The 16479-nt window shown below is 42.2% G+C and overlaps 1 protein-coding gene across 3 annotated transcripts in view; it reads left to right on the top strand.

The window, feature by feature from the left end:
• The window catches only part of PHACTR3 (phosphatase and actin regulator 3), a 99057-nt gene that overhangs the window by 34982 nt on the left and 47596 nt on the right, over positions 1-16479 (top strand). The window lies entirely within an intron of this gene.

Raw genomic sequence — 16479 nt, 5'->3', positions numbered from 1 at the left:
TCTTCTCCCTTGTTTTCAGTGCAAGACAAATAAAACTGGGCCTATTTTATGGTACATATGCCCCATGGAGACTTTTCCTGGTGTATTACACCTGCACTGCTGCTGGAAGTCAGCTAAAAACACTGCCCAAATTAGAGAAAAGCAGCAGAATCCTCTCACCTCTCCCTTTACTCCAGATAATGAGAACTTCAGTTTTTCTTATTTTTTCTTATCTGGAAGATGAAAGATAATTCCTTTTCAATATAGGATTTATCAATCATCTGGAAGATGAGAAAAACAATAATGTAAAATTATTTTAAAATAATATTAATAAAAAAATTAATGTAAAATTGCACAGCAGCTTCCCAAATACCATTATCAATGCCAGTTACTGTTACTTGCACATGTATCAAGACACAAGTATATCTTCATTCCATAACTGTTGAAAGACTGATTGATGCTTATCTTACTGGGCTATTTCTTTTGGGAGTAGTTAATGATTCCTTATTCAGAATTCATAATAGAAAGCAACACACCTCTGAATGATATTTAGATTTTTTTGGACCATCTAAAGATAGGGGGCTATTACAGAAATTGCCCACAGTTCATCTGTATCCTGGTCTACAGAGTTCTTACTTCTCTCTCAGGTGGGACTGGAGCTGGATTCATAAGCAAACCATGAAACAGCTCTTCCCCCACTCTGAAAGACAGAGCCCAGTTTGAGAGGGGGGAAAATCCCAGGAAAGTTGCATTAAACATTGCTGAAGATTCAAAATAGCATTTCAAAGATGCTTGTGAAATCCTTGGAATGAAATATTGAACAGGGGTCTAAAAATGAACTCTGGTTATTCAAAGTAAGCCACATAGAAAGAAAATGGGTGTTGTAAGAAGAGAAATGAACTGTTTACTTTTCCTATTTCTGCTCATTAAAATGTGATTAAATTGATTAGGTGAGATAAGGAGACCAGGTGTCATGTGTTTCACTGAGGAAAACCAGTCAGCATCAGATTTGACTTCAAACTGAATTCCCCTGTAGCTGTGCATCCTGGTAGGGCTTGGTTTTATTAAATGTAGTGCTAGAAATTATTACTTTGCTTTGTAGGAAGTAACTGCTGGTGCCATTCCATCTTTGCCTCAACCCTCATTAACCTCTGCTCTCATTTTCTACAAAGATGAATCTGTTTTGAGAAGAATCATGGCTACAAGCTCTGCTGGTGCAGCAAGGTCTGGTTGTGGAAGTTGTGAGCCCTGTGAAGTTGTGCTCTGTTTGCACGGGATGCCAGGGCACGGTGTCAAGGAGGGGATGATGAACTGAGCCTGCAGGAAGGCGTGGATTGGCAATCCCTGCCTCTGCCTGTGCAGCTGAGTGGTTCCACATCAAAACAGCCCAAACCCACAGCCATTATGTGATTCATACCTCCAGCTGTGGCAGCTATAGCTCAAATTAGGTCTAAATATGCACATACTTCGTGTACAGCTGCACGCTACAATCATTGAAAATATTTTTCTGTGGCAGTCAGTGCGGTCATTCTGCACAGCATTCAGGTTTGCTAAAAAAAAAACAAAACAAAAAAACCCCCAAAACAGTTACACTATTCATTTGTGCACCCTCAGACCTCACAACCTCTGCATTCTATCATGTTCACAGCAAGATAAGGTATCATATTGCAGGACAGCTCCGGAACTTCTTCAGCCTGTGACCAGTCAGAAATTGCTGGGCTCCAGAATTTAGCTAAAGAAGCTAAAAGGCAGAGTTCTGGAGCAACATTCAGAGATGAAGTTTCTTTTTCCAGCACTGGATCAACCTGACTCAAGTCCCACTACACATTTTAGCTTTCTTCCTCTGTAAAGCACTTGGGTATATAATTACAAAACAGGATTATGTAAGGCTCAGCTGTTATGTTGAAGTAACAACTGGAAAACATGACACTAATACATGATACTAAGCTACTTCATGTGGGCTTTTTATTCTTAATGACTGTAGAGTGCCCAGGTTAGTTTGTAGAACAAGATGTCAAGGACCACTTTAATTTAAAATCTGTGTCTTCAAGCCTCAAGTGGCTTTACAGTTGCCATGATAAAATTTATTTACTGAGTGCCACAGAGTATAATGGAAGAAGAGTGTTGTTTTCCTTCTTAAATGGTCAAAACATAAGTTAAACCTGCCTTTAGGCTAGCTCAGCATAGCCTAAAGACACCCTGGAATGCTTTCAACAAATAAGAAAAGTTTGCAGTTTGGAACGTGAACGTTTGGGTTTTTTCAGCTGGCTTTGCCAGTTTTGGCTTGGAAGATGAGCTCAGGGCTGGGGCATAGGCAGGGATGTCCCTGAGTTTCCCATCACCTGGCACTGCCAGGCTCTGCCATCGTACAAGAGGCTGATGTTGACACCAGGTCTGTGCATGAGGGCTTTTAACAGCAGGACAGGTTTCCTGCAGAGCAGGCATGGGCAAATGACCATACTTCTGTCAAATCAGCCAGAGCAGTGTTACACTTTATGCCAACTCTGTGCTTTTATGCCAGACTGATGCCAACTGGGGAATGACAGACAATTCTTGATACGGCACAAAGTGCAAGTGATGTAGAAAAATGATACCTGATCCAGCAAAAAGCTTGCGGGGACACTGTGTATTTATTTTAATCAATGTATTTTAAACAATCTGAGAGGGCAGAATGAATTTCTACTGGATCTGCACTTTGTACCATTGGAATTGTGGTCATTTTGATCTGTTATTGAATGCCCTAAAACTCAATTTATTGGATACCAGCCTATGAGTCTGTAAACCAAGACCTGCTTGGCATGTCTGTATTTTCCAAGTGAAGAAGATACATATTGTGGAAGAAAAGTTGTGTTAGGGGTTCTGAGCTGCTGTACCTAATCCCATGCCATACATACATCATGGAAATACGTAATTCCTCCCATCCAGCAGCCTGCTAATGGGGAATGCTGCTTAGCTCTCCATTTTAGAGCTCACAGCCATGCAGTTGCTGCAGAGATAGAACTGGGCTTGGGTTACTCAGAGATCTCTAGCACAGTGTTCACTTTACAAATACTTTGCCTCCATTTCCTTATTAAAGCAAGAACAAAATCCAGAGAAGCATATGATTTTCAGCTTTAAGCCTTCTATTCAGGTTTCACTGTGTTTATTGTGAATCACATGTTTTGAGCAATACACCCCTGTGTTTGTGTGAATGTGATCTCTGCGTGATCCCACCAGGAATGCACAAGGCACATAACTCTCATCACTCTGGAGTGAATCCCTGGAATGGCACCTGGGTGCAGAGTCAGCATGTGAAGAAAATTATCAAGTCCTAGCACATGTCAAGGAAGTAAAGCCTAATGGATCAGGTGCCTGGAAGCAGGATATGAGCTATTGAGTATAAAATGTCCCTTTGAACTCCTGGGGAGGTGTTCTGTTTGCTGATTTATTGTGACAGGAATTCTCATCCTTTGCCCACATGAAATGTCATCCCAGCTCTGGTATCAATTCCATTCCTCTGCAGGGAGACCATGGGGACAGAGCAACACCTGCTCTGCTCATCTTGGGGCATCTGGGTTAGGCTCAGGCTTAGCTGAGCAGCACCTGGGGAGGTTCTGCTGCTGCGTTAGCTCTGCCTGGTTTTGGGCATGAAGGAAAATCTGTGATTTTCAGGGCTGTCAATCTGGGATCCCCCAGTTTGCTTCCCCCAACACTAAGGGACAAGATGGGTGGGATTCTAGCAGGGGTGTAGCCATGGGATGCAAATGTGTGGAGAAATGATGACTTTCTTTCCAAATAAATATGTGCATTCTAAAGCCACTATCTGAACTCATCATCCAAAGGCTATACTGATAGCCAGATGGCAGAATCATAATTTTTTGTTCTTTCAAGCTTTTCCCCAGTAGCTTTAAATAGAAGAATAAATTTTCCACCGAGAAAGAATCTTCTATTAATAGCATTAGATCATTTCAGCACTTGAAAGGAAGAAATTAGTTGAGGGTTTTTATAGGGTTTTTTTTAATACTTTCTAAAATATTTTAAGTTCTTTTATTGTACAGGCAAGATTGTCCGCCTTCAGAGTTTTAATTACTAGGGGGAAAAAAAATTCTCCTTCTCTGAGTTCAAAAAACAAATATAGTGAATAAGATTATGTGAAATGACTTAAAATAAACATATTCAAACAATCTGGCCCTATGTGTCATTTCTCTGTCATGCTTTGATAATCTCATTCCGTTGTTGAAATAGATTTACACAGATTGCAGAGGAGGCTTGGAGCCGATTGAAAAGATTTCTGCTTATCCAGTGCACTGAATTGCCAATCAGAGGTGATGTTCTGGGGGGCAGACTCAATAAATTCCTCACTGTATTTTCTTATAACTGAGAAAATTCAGCTAGTTCCACTCCTGTGAACACACATTCTAAGATCTCTCCTCATTCATTAAAGAAAATGAGAGGAAAACAAGCTGCAGGCTTCACCGCCTTTTCCAGATAAACTTTGTTATCCTCTTATGTAAAACACTGGGATATTCCAAGTGGCAAAGAGCTTTATACCCAGCTTCACTTAAAAGCAAAACCATAAAACATGTTTTGTTCTGCAGTCACCGAAATTCCAGTCATTTATAGCAATGAATGGGCAATGACAAAGGAACATATGGTATTTTTAGCTCTGCTTCATTACCCAATGTTGTAAACGAACCCTGAATACTTGTAATGTCTAAAAGCTTTCTCAGAGAAGAAAGGCTATTCCTGCATAATCTTGATGAAAGTCAGGCTGTTCCTGTGCAGAGTGCACTGAGCAGGGAGGGGAGGCTGCAGGATGAGCACTCAGAGCTGTGCAGAGGGGAAATGACAGCAGAAACAGGCTGTGAAAGCAGAATGGCAGGAGAGAAGGGGCAGGGGAGCCCAGTGAGAGAGGGAAGAGTCTCTGGTAGGGAGATGTGATTTCAGTGTGACCAACTCCTTGTCTGACCTCATGGACAGGAATTTAAGACTGAATCTCTGTGTTGGAGGAAGATAAGCTCCAGCCAACAGGACTGAGCCAGGGCACACCAAGGTACAATCACACAGGCTTATAAATGCTGTACAGCTGATGGGCAGGCACATTCGATACCAAGAGCCTCTGTTAATGTTTCACAACATCTTTTTACCCTTGTGTGTTTGCTCTTTGAATCCATTTGACCCCCCCAGTGAATTTGGTTTATGATTAAGTTGACCTTTTTTTTCTTTTTCCTCTCACTGCACAAGATCCTTGACCTGGTTTGCTGTGCCCTGCTCAGTCCAGACATGAACCAAAGGAAGAGAGTTTCCAATAAGTTATGGCATTTCAGAGTGAAGGATGGTTTTCCCCCATTGTTTCTAAATATTTCTTAGGCAGCTTCAAACAGATTTAGTTTGGATGTAACTTACACTGTACAGGGACACTGGATGAACTTACTATCTTGGAACAGCATGAATCAGCGTGGCAAGCACTGAACACCTTCCCAGTTCTTATAAAAGCCTGTGGATTTCAGAGTTTCTTGGAACATCACAGGACCAAATCCAAATTTTGCCTAGGCCAGTGAAATTCAATGCTATCATTACACAAAACAATCCACAAAGTCAACAGCAGTCTGAAATCTCTGCAAAAGCTGGAGAACAATTACATGAATTTCAAGAGAGTTGTATGGAAATCCTCAGGTATCTTTGTTATTATTACACTCATAAATAATCTCCTTTTGCAGCTAAGATATTGTCACTTCCTTTATTGGTTTCCATGGAGGTTTCTGATACAAGGAAGCTTTCAGGAGATTTTTGTGGCTTTTTAGTGGTATCCCCCAAAACACAGAGATGCTCCCTCCTGAGGAAGCAGTTATTACAATATTGTGGGGGGTTCTTGTTTCCAGCTCTCCATGACTCACACAGGCAGCTGAGAACAGTTAAAATATGAGTGCTGAAAAGAAACTGAGTAGAGGGAGTAGTTATTCCACTTTTCTTTCTCTTGGAAGAACTAAAACATACATAAATTTAGGTCAGACAAGGTAGAAATATTCCATGCTGGTTTCCCTTCCAAGCTGTTTGGGCTTTGTGAACATAAAAACAGGCCCAGGATGTGGCAGAAATTAACAAGACTATTTACTTGCTTAATAAAAACTTCTTGCACTGAAACTGAAATTCAGTTCATATTCTGTGGTGGTTATAATATGATAGTTTTGTCACAGAGATGGTTATTCCTTTTGTGTAAAAAGTAATAAATTAAGAACTAAAAAAAATAGGAGAAGAAAGCAAGAAAAGAAAGTCAAACATTCCTGCTGATGAAAGGCAAATGTTAGAAAAACACTCATTAGAGGTTTCTGTCTCAAAAACATTTCCCGAATGAAAATCAAGATCTGGAGACTAAGGAGCTGTCTGGGACAGCTGGTTTAAAAAAATGTGAATTAAAAACTTGTGGCCAGTAAAATGAACAAAATTTGTCTGTACAAAGAGAGAGCCTCCTGTCATGCTTTAGTTTGGGAAATGGTTGTTACATTTTGTACTTCTGCATAAGACCTGACCAGCAGAACAGAAGTGCAGTTGTGCTCTTCTTTTTTTTTTTTTTTTTTTTTTTTTTTTTTTTTTTTTTTAACACCATTACATTATAAATTAAGTGTCTAAACAGAGAACTGGAGTAATCTTACCCGTTCAGACAAAATGTGCATGGCAGGACTCTGCTCAGCAGTGTCTGTCTGTGGCACACGGTGCAGAGAGGGTTTGGAATCCCAGGGCAGCTGAGGCTGCTCCACCTCCACCCTGCTGGCCCAGCCCCTGAGGTTCCTGTGATGGAATCTGAGGTATTGATGATTCTGAGATTATAAAAAGTCTCTGTCTTTCAGCCCTGCTGCCAAAGCAGAAGCCATAATTGGTCTGTGCTGGTTTCCAGGTTGTTTATTCTGTTTATCTCTCACATGTTCTGCTGCCCTGCCCAGCTCTGTCCTGCAGGGCAGCGTGTGGGGCTCTGCCCTCAGTGGGATGTGACAAACATTAAATACCAGAAACTCCCTGGGCTGCATTTACAAGAACGTGCCAATATCTGTCACCTCCGTTGGACAGTGTGTCCCCAGCCTGAACCAACAGAAAAATGCCAACACCACAGTGAGACATGGAGGGCATGAAGAAGGAGAAAAAGGACAAGGCACACCCAATTTCCTCCATCTTGTCCCCTTTGGACCCCTCATCTAGAATCCTAAAATTTTACTTTTGCACCCGTGCCACACTTAATTATTACTGATATCAAACACTCAGAGCCGGTAATTGATCCTGTAAGATTGAAAACTCTTTTCCATGGACAGAGATCACAGTCAGTGTCTCTGGGGGCTCTGTCCAGGGGGGTTCCTGACCCCTGCCAGGGTCCCAGACTTTCCAGGGCAGCCAGAGGGATGCCCTGGATTCCCACATTCATGGACAGAGCCATGGGAAGATGTTGAGTAGGAAAATCTTGTGCAGCTCAGGAGTTGCTCCATCCTCTCCTGTTTGACCCACAGGCGAGGAGCAGGACAACACCTGACACATCAACCACAGGTGACACTCAGGGGAATCTGCCAGCACTTAAAGGCACCTGTGGAGAACTTTTACCACTAGCCTTCTAAAATATATCTATAAAAGTGCCATTTGTCAGCAGTTACCATGTACACTTTAGTTTAGCTCCTGGCATTCTTTGTCCCTGCTTTGAATATGTTTCTTCCTCTGTATATTTCCATTTGAGGTGTAACCACTGTAGGCATTAAACATCCTACTTGTCCAGACTACTGTCTAATATTCCTGGAGATTTTAACCATCTGCAGACATATTGCTGAGGTTTATTTTGTGGCTGTTGCAGTTGTTGGAAGCAGCACAACCTCAGCAACACACAAGTTTTCTCCTTGAAAACAACTTGTATTTAAAATTATCTTTACAAGATATCTGTCCTTTTCTTTCAAATCTAACCATTTAAATAAATGGTGGTAATGTCTTTTCTACAATATTTTAGCAGCAAATCTCTAGATTGCATGGGAAGAATGTTTTATGAGCTAAAAAATTAATACAAAGCTCAGTTGTTGCACTGAACTGCAAGAAGACTGCCTCCAATTAATAAAACCAGTACAACTCTTGTTAAATGGAGGGTCCTTTCTCCACTAAATTCAATGCATTATGAACATTAGAAGAAAAGCTGAAAGAAACTCATCCATTTGTACATTAAATTTGCTTTTTCTGTCATGGCCTCAGCATCATTCTAGGAATTTTGAATTTGCCATTGTTAATTTTTGCATAGCAATTTCATTAATGCTAAAATGTGTTGCTGGCAGGCCCCGGGAAGGTACCTGCCACTCTAGACACAAGTGTTTATAATGCAATATAAGGACATTTCAGATAAGCTGTAATATGGGGGGAAATGCAATACAAAGGAACTTTTACTTTGCCAAAAATTTAGGAGCCAATGTCTTGATGAAAGTTGGTGAATTTTGATACTAACAAGTCTTACGAATTTGCATGTGTGATTAGGGGCTTTTGGATCTTTCAGTTTAGTAAGACAAATGAATGATCTTCATCCATCCTCTGGGAAGAAAACACAGGCATTCTTAGTTTATTTTTGGAAGGCTGGTTGTTTAGTTTGGCTGGTATTTTTATTATCAAGAAGAATCTTGTTTCCTTTGCATTTTGTGAGGAAAGAGCTTGTTCACTGTCGAGTTGGAGTCACAAGATCACACCACTGTGCTTAACAAATGCAGCCAGGAGGTGTTTTGTCCTCAGCACCAGCTGCTCACAGCCCCACTTCTAACACTGCATTTCTTGCTAATGCAGACACAGCCAATAAATCACATTAGCAAGAAGAATTGGAGTTACTTCCATAGTTCTCCCTTCTTGGCTGCTTGGTGACACAGAGAGTTAATGGACAGATATGGCTGTTCTCCTGCCAAAATTCTCATTTTGTTATTGCCATGTGGGATATTGTCTCTCTATTTTGCTGTTTCTTACACAGGCCAAGGATTACAACTCAGTTGTTTGTTTTTCCCAGTTCCTATAATAGAAGAAGGAAATGACCTGGAATGGAGTAATTCCAAGAGCTGCAGAGGAGACAGCTTCACATGTTTAGAGTAATTTCCATGTTTATTCTTGCTCTGAAGATCTTGCCATTTCCATTAGGACTATATTGTGGTCTTGGTTCAAGCAAACAGTGATAATCACTACAGTAAATTTGATAAGCAATTATTTCTCTTGGCCCTTAACCAGTGAAGAATTGAATTTGAGAAGGCATGCTGCAGTTTGGTTACACCAGTGCTTTAAAACCCTTACGTGAGCTTTGAGAAAGTTCCATGCTAAGGATGATGTTTAATGCAGGATTTAACAGGTGACAAGTGCCATCACCCTTGGGGACTTGGTAGCATCTGACTCTGCTCTGTGTTTAAGCACAGTTGGGGCTTTTCAAAGGTGCTGGGGGTTTGTGGTACCTTGCTGTGGAGAACTGCTGAGTATTTAATATAATTGCCTTGGTGAAAGGCACCAGTAGACAGTGGAATAAATGATTTTTAGAAACAATGTTCCCATTTAAGTATTTCCTACATGTGTCTCATATTTACAGAATGCTACATCCAGCAGAGCAAACCATCCCTGGAAAGTATTTAACATCCATTCAGGTGAAATGACCTCCCAAGAAGGGTTTCATTACAATTTCCATCCCAACCAGGTGTATAAGTCACTGGTAGCTTTAGAACAGTTTTACAAGGAACCACACTGGATGCACAACCTTAGACAAAAGTTGAATTGGGTCACTGCCTGTTTTATATCTACCTTTCCCTGTAGCTGTTCTGGTTTATGTCAGAGTTTGCTGTCTAAGCATTCCTTCTCCCAAATCTCTGTCCAGTTCTCTAGAGCAGGCCTGGAGGGAGCACCAGACTGGTGACTGAGGTGTGCCAGTGGGTGTGAGGAAAGCAAGACTGTGAAGCAGCAGAAGTGATAAAGGAGAAAACAAAACAAAACGAGATGCTCTTGCATTTCACAGAGCACAAAGCGTGTTTTCCATCTGCAGCAGTGGCACTGAACAGTGACAGCACCAACTGAGAGCTGTGATGTGTTTGAGCAAAGAAGGAAATTATGCATGGAATTACAAGGGCATGAAAGTGCCTAGGACATCAGGATTTGATTAATTCTTGAATATACAAGTTTGAGATAGATGTAAAGTGGGAGCTGACTGTATGTCTGACAGACATAGACTCCCATAAACTGGAGAAACCCTAAAGAGGTCAGTCCTGGGCTATAAATCCCCAAAAAAGCAGTGGATGAATCCCAGAAAGCAATCCAGAATCCCAGAAAAGCAGTCCCTGCTGGCAAACACGATGCTCTTTCACCAGTGGCTTCCCTGGGTGTTCCATGTCCCTCCAAAGGCAGCTGCTGTCAGGGATAACTGCAGTGGAAGGGATTTGAAGGTGCCTCTTGGAGACAGCCCAGGGTGTGTTTCAGTCTGCAGACTCCCTGAGGATGCTATAAAAAACATCCTTTCAACAGGTTTGCAGCAAGGCTACAGCTAATTAAACAACTGCAGGTGATGAAAGGCTAGTCCTGCAGTGCAGTTTTACTGCTCTGAGGGCATGGCAAGCCTCATCCAAAACATCCAAAACATTCAAAACATCCAAAACATCCAAAACATCCCCGTGCTCCCTGTGTCCTGCAGCACAGCATCCCTCCAGGGGCCTGGGGAAAGTGCCCAGCCCTGGGGGTGTGTAAGGTGTGTGGCACAAACCCCCTGCAGCTGCAGAGGGACAGACTGGCACAGGCTCCTGGGCCTCTGCAGAGGCAGTGCCCATCTGAAAGGATTTTTATTTCATTTGAATGGATTTTTTGTGGATCTGGGGAGATGCTGCTCTGCTGCCTGAGCCAGCTCTCACTGGGGGAGAGGCTTGTAAAAGGCAGTTTTGTTCTCTCCGAAGACATTGTACAGGCTCAGGTAACTGAATTAACAGTGATTACACAGCAATCCCTCATCAGGCTCATTTTCTTATTGTTACTGAGCTCTTTCTTACCCAGGTAAGGCTGTTGTGGGTTCCTTTATGCAAACACTGACAAACCTATTTTGCTAATGAACTGCTAATGTCACACCGTGCATTGTAAATCACAGCAAGTGGTGCTGGAGCTTGACACAATGATCCAAAAGCACGAAAAGTTCCTGATTAATTTCTTTGCACCTTGGCTCACTTGGTGGTAATGCTGGTAGGTGATATGTCAACTTTCCAAAGGAACGTTTTCTGGAAGAAATCACAAATCTCAAGCATACAAAGCATACTTGTTATCTAAGAGATTTAGCTGGAGTTAGTTGCCACTTCCCTGTTCTCTTTCCTTTGATAAGCATAATCTGTTTCCCCATTCATGTCAGGGTAACCTGGTTTTAAAATCCAAATACTTTGAAGGAGGCTCAGCATGACAAAATGGAAATAAACTTCCCTGGCAAGAACAGCCCCCTCCTACCACCCACAAGTTTATGTTTTGGGGTTTTTATTTCATTTCCTTCCATTAGAGAAAAATGTTAAATCATAATTTAACATACTAAAGAGCAGTGGAAATGATAGAACAAGGACAAATGGCAAACCTTTTGAGTTTGAAGTAAAAATGGAAGTTAGATTTTGGAGACCACATAGTAAACTTGCATTTTCATGCAGGGAAGTATAAAAAATCAGGATTTATATCACCCAGGAAAAAGAAAAGTGATTGAGCTGAAGCACAGCCTTTACTGAGGGGAAGCTGAACCCAGAGTTGTCTCTGCATTTCCCTGCTGTTTATCTTTGCATTTTCACCCTGCCTTCATGGATCTCCATGAGTCTGCAGCCTGTGCAAATTTCCTGTGCCAGATTTTCCCCCCAAGGTAACTCAGGGGATGACGTAGATGCCATGTGGATAAAACCTGGCCCACTCTCCATCTGCTCCTTGGGAGGTTCAGCTCTCAGAGAGATGAAATCCATGGCGGGAAATCAGGAACATAAAGGGTTGCAATAAGAGAGATTTTAACATTTAACATTTTTTTTCCTTACACCACAGACCACATAAAAACCAAAAATTTGTATAGGTAAATGTCTGAATTTGCACCTCAAAACTGTAGTTTTCCCTACTTTATTTCAGTGTTTTTTTTAGTCTAACGAATATGTTGTGTCAGAGCAACAATCTATATCACATAAGGAGCTGTGCACTCAAAATCAGCTCATGATTACATTCAATATTTACTACAGGTACCTTGCCTTTCTAAATATCTAACTGATAATAGCTAGGTTTTCTTTTTTACAAAGGATTCTGTGTTAGTTTTTCTCAAGCCAGTCCCAAATAATACTGAAACATTCACAGCTTCAAATACAAAGTCATTCAAAAATTTTATAAATTTCAGGTTCATAAAAAACTTCTCTTTTATAATTTTCAGTTCTAGTTTCTAACAGTCATTCAGAATTACAAAAATAAAAATACTCCATGTTCGAAAAACTGAAATGGAAACTTCAAACTGGAACATTCTGCTGCAGTTCTCTTTCAAAGAGAGTCAAGAAAGAGAGCATGTCTGCAGAAATGCAGGTGACAGAAAACATTTTTAGAACAAGGAAGAGCTCCATCACAGGAAACATCTAACTGGTACAATAAAAAAAGCTCTTCAGTTTGAATTCTGCTTCTCTGGAACATAAGATAGAAGCATTCAGAGGCTTCCAGACATGAGCAACTTACCCCTATCCTGCATGCTCAGTCACTGTGGTCAGTTCTCTGTTTTTTAGGATGCTAAACTAAGGAAAAGGGGGATTGTTCCTGCTGCTAATTCTCTTTCACAACACTCAGGATAATCCTAACTCTGAAACCAAGACTACCTTTCTGCCTTCCCTGCAGGCTCCTCTCACTGATGGATGACAATGACCACCTTGAGGGAAGTGCTGGCTCAGTTTGGGAGTGACCAGGGGGACACAGGAACCCTTTAAAAGCTCAGCTCCCCCCGTGCCATCCTCTCTCACCTTCTTTTTAGAGGCAGTCCTGAATTCCAGGCAGCGCTGAAAGTTACTGGTGGTAAAGGCACCTCTATCCCAAAAGCCAGAAAGGTCATTTTGATTCCACTTACTGTCTCTACCCTCTGCAGTGGACCAAAGGGAACCTTTATTTCCTTTTTTAGCTCAATACATGACTTGCAGAGAGATGCAATGACAGTAAAGGGGAAATCATGCAGAGCTGCATCCCAAACCAATTCATCAGCAAACAGAGCACGCCTGCCTTACGAATTTGCCTGCAGCTCTTGTCTGCTGTGTTATTTTTAAACTGCCTGCAGGTTGCAGATTTTTCAGTGGTCCTTCTCCTACTAATGTACACACAGGATTTAGCAAGGCACAACTTTCATTATCGTGAATTTGAGTTACCAGAATTCCCAGCACATTAAAATTCAGCTCCTTCATCTTCCCACAAACTTCTTGCTACATTCACAGGAGGACATCCCGTGTCCCCTGCAGCCTGCCTGATGACAAGGTCAGTGTAACTCAGCCCTGCATCCCTGATGTTCCCAGCTGCCATTCCTCAGCCTGTGGAATGCATCTTGCAGTTGCTGTAATCAGCAACCCGGGCATCTAGCTACACACTCTGCAAAGACCAGAGAAGATAAACCCAACTCTCTGAGCCCAGTGCTCAGTTTAACAATGCTGTTATCACCTCAGCACCAGACCCAGCTGCTGTAGCAATGAGGGCTGTGGGCAGCTCAGGGCACTCTCCCATCACACAATTCATAGATGTCCCAGCAAACCTGCCCCACTTCCTGTGGGAGGCTGGCTGGGATGGAGGCAGGGTCTGACACGTGCAAATGGGAGAGTTTCTATGAGCAGAAAACCTTCACAATCATTGCACAGTTCCCTCAGAGAGGGAATTGCAGGAAGAGTGCTCTATTTATGGCACCACAATGTTTTAAAGAAGAAAGCAAGGGGGTGTTTTTCACCACAACTGCTGCTGATGTAAACACAAGCTACAGATGCTCAGTCTTTCTGAGGGGTCAGACCCTGGAGCCAAATGTAATGAATATTATGGTTTGTTTGCTTCTTCTTTGTTGCCTGGTTGATTCTGCAGCCCAGAGCTGCACTGCAGAGCCATGCCCATCACTTTGGAACCTCTCCCCTCCTCTGACTGGGGACGTCTCAGACATTAACCCACTCACACTGCACCACTGTTAGGAGCTCTAGAAATTACCCTGCTAGCATTGTAGGAAGAATTTGCCCAGCATCATCAGCAGGGGCACAGCCACATTGGTTTCCACCCCTTTGGCACACGGAGCAGGTGAGGAGCTTGTGATACGTGAGGGGTTTTTTTTGGGGTTGAAGCTCCAGCACAGAAGTCTTCACCCTCAAATGTGTACAGCAAGGAACTTAAAGTGATTTTGGCATAAACAGCCAATAAGCTTCAGCCAGAGCAAAATCCTGTGGCCCCACAGGGCTGAGGATTGCCTTCTTGTGGGGCAGTGAGGGTCAACAGGCTGGCCTGGCTGTGCTGGGGTTAAACTGGTGCTCTCTGGACCCTCATAGCGACTGTCCCTCATCCTTCCACATTACACAGAGAGTTAAGCTGCTGCTTGCTTCCCCCTGCTGATTTGGAGAATCATGGTTTGGCTCTTGGCTGTTTGTATTTTGCAGACATCCCCTGTGTAATTGCATGGCCTGGCCCCAGGCTGTCAGGCTCTGGGAGAAATAACCACATTATTCCACAGAACAGTTAGCATAATTAAAATATTGACTGCAGATTAAAAAAATGTGCTGAATGTTTCACAGAGTGGTTGGAGGGTTGGCAAGCCTTAGCAGCTTGTTGGCTGCAGGAACTGGCTGATATTTAGGAGTGCCTTCTCCTCCAGCAGGCACTGCTGTATGTGGGAACTACTTTTTGTGCTGTCAACTTCTGATTTCCCAAGCAGCCAGCCCACAACGAGGAGAAAATGAACTGACTGGAAATGAGGTGCTCCAAGGGCTCTCTTGTGATTCTCAGTGCCAGTGAGACCACTTCCTTGTTATTCAGGACTTCAGGACATCTGTCTTGCTGTGTCTCTATCAGTTTTTGTGTCCATCTCTCCCAATGCACAGTATAGAAACTGCATATGGTAAGAAGGACTGCTTGTACCATATGAGAAACATTAATAAAGTTTAAAAGCCCACAAAAACCTCCACTGGAACCTGTGGTTTAGCTGCTATTCTTTCTTTGACATTAGATTTCTACCTGTGTTTCATCTGCAATGAAAGTCTAAGGCACAAAGTCCTTGCATTTCCACAACCAAAAGGGCAGAAAGGGAGGGAAGAAACGCAGTTGGCAGGACTGCTGTAAACCACAGAAGCACTCAGGGAAACCTCAGTGTCCCTGTGGTATCTCCTCATTCCCCTTCTTAAGGGAATATCTGGGACCATGGGCATTGCTGGAGACCCACAGGTTCGGGTTCAAATGATTTCCTGGTTCTTTGTGTATCCCCTATCTGGCAAAAACTTCAAACGACCTCATGGTACCAGTATTAAACAAAATCTGTGGGGGATGTCTAACCCACTTTGCAGACACCTACATCCTAAAGGAAACACAGCAGAGCCAGTAAATCAGCTTCTTGTTTAATCCTCACTTCCATGCTTGACAAACTCCTGGCCTGGGAGGAGCAGCAGTGCAGTCTGACAGGGAGCAGGGACAGCTGAGCTGAGCTTGTCCCTCTCCACTGCAGCTCCCAGGGACAGGGCTCTGATTCACAGCCTCGTCTGCAGCTCTTTGGAGATGAGCTAATTTCATGAACATTTCTATTTCCACTCAAGAGGTGCCACAAGAAATGACCAAATGCTATTTCCCGAGGCTTCTATTACAGCTTTAAAGTGATCATAATAGCAAATTAATAGGAGATCTACTCTGCCATTTTCCATTCTCATTGCTATTGCTGTAATCAAGAGCAGCTCTAATTCTTCAAAGCTTATTTTTGTGGTACTTCTCATTTTTGAATATGCTGCTAGGAAAGGAGCAGAATATCTTGGCACTCCAGCTGTGGTCTGTAGGCTACTGCCTTCCTTCTGTGCAAAGCTCATTGCTATTTTCTGCTCTCAACTTAATGGTGACCTCCAAATTGTAAATTATAAATATCACCTTGGTAGGTACCATGAGTTCAAAGGCAAAAAAAAAAATTACTTTAAATATCTTGTAAATTAAACCCCCAGATAAACTCAGTGGAATGAGAAAAATGGTTCTCTAAATTCAATACAAAGAAAGAGAATTTCACTGGGCATGCATGATGTGTATGGGGAATTATTACAGCTTTTCTCTGCTCTAATAGTTCACATAGCCAAGTTTTTAGTTTGTCTCCACTGAATGATTCATCTCTATTACCAGTATTTTCAAAATTAAATGGAAGAGGAGGAATGTGTTGATACCCCTGCTGTGTTTAATAATCTTCCAAAAATTGTTTCCTGTTTACTTGGAAATCCCCACCTCCATGCTGTGATTTAGGCATTTTCACCCTGTTAACTTAAAAACAAAGCCTAGAAAATGCTGGATATGTATGATCTTGCAGTCATAAAGCAATGTATG

Source organism: Lonchura striata, chromosome 20, assembly GCF_050655825.1.
Source record: "Lonchura striata isolate lonStrDom1 chromosome 20, ASM5065582v1, whole genome shotgun sequence".
NCBI classification, from domain to species: Eukaryota; Metazoa; Chordata; class Aves; order Passeriformes; family Estrildidae; genus Lonchura; species Lonchura striata.
Note: the sequence above shows the minus strand (reverse complement) of the source record. Positions and strands in the feature narration are given on the sequence as shown.